This window comes from Mustela lutreola, chromosome 1, assembly GCF_030435805.1.
Source record: "Mustela lutreola isolate mMusLut2 chromosome 1, mMusLut2.pri, whole genome shotgun sequence".
Classification (NCBI taxonomy): Eukaryota; Metazoa; Chordata; class Mammalia; order Carnivora; family Mustelidae; genus Mustela; species Mustela lutreola.
In genome coordinates, this window is record NC_081290.1 from 123,715,676 (window position 1) to 123,719,835 (window position 4,160).

Sequence of the window (4,160 nt, forward strand, 5' to 3'; positions counted from 1 at the left end):
AATGAAAATAGTAATTAGCCTATAGAAACCATACCTATAAAAAGCTTGCCATGATGCCAGGCATATAGTAGAATTCTCGATAAATGTCAACTGGCAGTGTTATTATTTTTAGCTCTTCCCATGCACCCTCCCTAGCTTCCAGTTTTCTTTCTACGGCCAGTATGTTTCCCTAAGACACCAAGTTATTTAAAGTCTCTGTCTGCGATTTAAAGACTCTGACAAACATTCTTACTGGCATACATGTCCCAATCTACCTTTGGGCATCCCTTCTGGAAATTTAGGATGTCCATAATTATATGTAGTAGAGTCTATGGTGTTTGGGAGGTTTCAAAAATTTTTTGATAATAAAATGTTTAAAGCCACCATCGGGGTGCCCAGGTAGCTCAATTGGTTAAAAACACAATTCTTGATCTCATCTCAGGTCTTGATGTCAAGGTTACAACTTCAAGCCCCACGTTGGTCTCCACACTGGGTGTGGAGATTGCTAAAAAAACAAAAACAAAAACTGAAGCCATTATCATCTCTTCAAGCCTGACTCTTCCAACATCTCTGTTGCTGTTCTTCTGAGAATCCTTCACCAAATCTGGACATCTCTTGCTTCCTATCCGTTCTTCCTCAATTTCACAATATCTTGTAAGCACCATGAATTGCCAGTTACCATTTTGTAGAAATACTACCTTCTCCTTTATTTTTATCACCATTATTCTTGTCCAAAACCTTATCCCCTCCCAGATATGGAATAGTTAGTTGCCTTCGATGTTCTCTTCATGGTTCTATTTTCTTCACCTTCAATCCCTTGCAAACTATCAAGCCTTTCTAGCTATTAATGTGTAATTTCACTGCTCAAAAGTTCCATTTAAAATATTCCATATATCTGACATCATCCTTTTAATACTGAGTAAAGACTAGATGAACTTGGGCTATAGCTTTCAAAGTTTTAGCAGTAGAATTTTATTTTTCTCTTTCATACATGATTCACATCCAAAGCATACTTTATAAAATAAATAGAAAGTTCTAAGTAGATTAATGAGAGAATTTTGCAATAAATTTCAGTTGAAGGAGTCAAATGATACCTGGATCTTATCAAATAAGCATGAAATATGCATGCCTAAGCTTGAAAATGCAGCATGCAAATTTATTTGTTGCACTTTATTGAGAAAACAAAACTCAGATTCACATTGATAAGAAGCTGGGAAAGTAATAAATTTTATGTTAGCTCTTTTAGCAATCTCATGTTGCTTTCTGAATACAGGCAAAATGACAATGAAGTAATATTTTAGGCCCACCAGAATTAATAAACTGGTGTCACAAGAGAAAAACACAAAAGTAATATCTACTGTATATGGCAAATACAAAATTTGAATGTATACTTTCTGCTAAAGAGTTTTTTTTTAATGATTAAAACACATTTTTAAACACATTCCATTCCCAATGTCTGAATTGCCTATAAACAACCCAAGTTTTACTGAATATGGTTTGAAAACCATTCATTTAGAGAGCTCTCTTTTCTAATCTCTGATTCTTTTTTACTTCCAGTTAAACAAGACCTTCCCCAACGAACTCCGATTTACCTTTCCAATCTGATCGCTACATGAGTCTTCTGTCAGAGTCCAGCCACCAAACTCAATGGGCAGGGCCCCCTTGCTTCTCCTTCCTTGTTTGTTTCAGGATTGTTGTTTCAGGAACCATCTCAATTCCCACCACCTCCAAAAGACTTTCCTAACTGCTCCAGCTCACAGAAAACTCTACTTCATCTAAATTCCTGAAGTGTTTATTGTCAGTCACATTCATTGGACACATAATTACATGTACTGATCATAGAGCCACAGAAGTGTTAGACAACCAAGACGCTCTGGGAAAGAGGGAGGGAGGGACAACTGTCAGAAGAAGGATAGAGGATGAGGTCACAGGGAGCTGTGGACATTAGGTATGTTTCAGTGGAAGAGAATAATTAGAATTGGAAGAGGAGGGATGAACATGTGGCTGAACTGGTAGGTTAGGTTCCCCTGCTTTAGCACCTAACATATCTATGAATGTGTTATTCTTTATAAACTATTTTTTAAATGTTTTTAAAAATCATTGATCTACTAAAAGAGAAAGAGGAATTACTTCATAATAATCCGTGAATTACTTTACTTCACAGAGAGATATTTAAATGTTTTTGAGAATCCTACTGATTTATCTTGGAGTTTTGTATGATAATTTTACACAACTGAAAAGTGGATGTTACAATTTTTATCTGTCACACAGTATACTGCGTATTGACCTAAATTCTTGTCACAGAGCAGTGAAATGTTTTCTGTGTGCTTTTCCTATAACATCACAAACAGTGCCACAGAAATCCTTTAAGACAGGTACTCTTAGGGCCATTTTATAGCTATAACTGAGGCTTAAAGACATGGAGTCACTTGTCCTAGGCCATATAACTAATTAAGCAGCCAAATCTGCATTTGAAACAATGTGAACCCTGAAACTCGGGTGCTGGATCAATTAGAGTATTTGTTAAAATGCAGAATACTGAGCCCTACTAGGAATTCATAGAAAAATCTGGAGATTAAGCTCAGAAGTCTGTATTTCTACAACCACACCAGGTCATTGGAGATACTTCGAAGTTTGAGAGCCCTCAGTTTAACTATGATGAGTTATAAGACACTGACATGTTTAGAAGATAGTGGGAATGGATATAATAATAACTGTTACTGGACTTGAGGGAGGCAAGGATTTGGGGGGAAAGATGTTTGTGTCTTTGGACCAGCAGAGGAATATTAAAGGATTCTGAGTCATCTGAGTCTTGTGAGTAGAGGACTATATACAACCACCAAACTCCAGTGGAGACATTGCTGTTTCCTGTCTATAAAATAAAGGAATTGCCTTAGACAATCGCTAAAGTTTCTTCTCGCTCACATTCCACAGTTACATGATTCCTGGCGTCCTATCCTGGTTTCCAGTTCCAAATTTGCTAACTACCCGCGGGAAAGGAAGACTCCACGTCAATGATCTTTTCCTATGATATTCAGTCTGTTCAACAGACTCCCCTAAATGGTTCTCCAGGAACAGAAGGCCCTCTCTTGCCTCCGTCAGTATTTACTAAATAGAGAAGAAAAACAAAATGAAAGAAAGAAGATTAAAGAGGAAAAAACTGCCTAGGAAACAGAGATTTTACCATCTGCTATATTTCACTCTTGTGCGTTTATATTTCTGCCTCTGAGCTCAGAAGTCTTTGGGGAATGTGTATATTTTGGACAAATTTTATAATAAAGACTGTAAATAAATCCTAAACGCTCCTAGACCTGGAAGTAGATCATTAAACTTTTATGGAATCGACATAAGCTTGGGATCTGACAAATCTCATTTTAAATGCTGAATATAGCAGCTTCCAAGCAAAGCACAAAGCTGATAGTATGCATTTAATCTCTATTAAGGCCTCACAAACAACACATGTTTTAATAATATTTAAATTTCTTGTCACATATTTTAAAAACAACTTATTACCAGAATCTGGACCGCAGGACCTCAAATTTTGACATAATGTATAGAAACAAGGAGTATGCAAATAAACTAAGAGGATTCTCTGAATATAGCCGATAAAATAACTAAACTGAATTCCCAAGAGACACCTAGTGTTTTTATCCATGCAAACACTAGCAACCTAACTCCACGGCCAGACTGACACCTATCACATCCCTACCTTCTCTCCCCTAGGCAAGGAATGTTCATTCTCTCCTTAAGAGATCATCTCTTCCAATAAGTGTGCTCTTCTTTCTTTGTGCCCTGCCCTCAGTGACATCTCATCCTGTGAAAAATGACTTACAGGTTTTTCATCTTTTGAAACCATTATCACTGACCAGCAGCCCCTGTAGAGAGAAGATGGATTGGATTATGAATCCCTACCCCTCTGTAAAACCTATTACAAAGGGAGCACACCTCACGCTCCCCTTCCTTTCCCCTGGCAACTGCAAAGTCCTCTGGGTGGGGAAACTAAAGCTTTGTAACTTGGGTAGCATACTACAACCAACTTTACGTGCAAGACCAAGCCACACTTTCAAGTTCTGTGCTGACCGCTCTGCCTGCGAACTTTCCAGAAATGCTTCTCTCTCTACCAGGGGCTGTACCTTGGGGCTGTGTCTACTGACATCAAGATCTATTGGGTTGATTTGGGT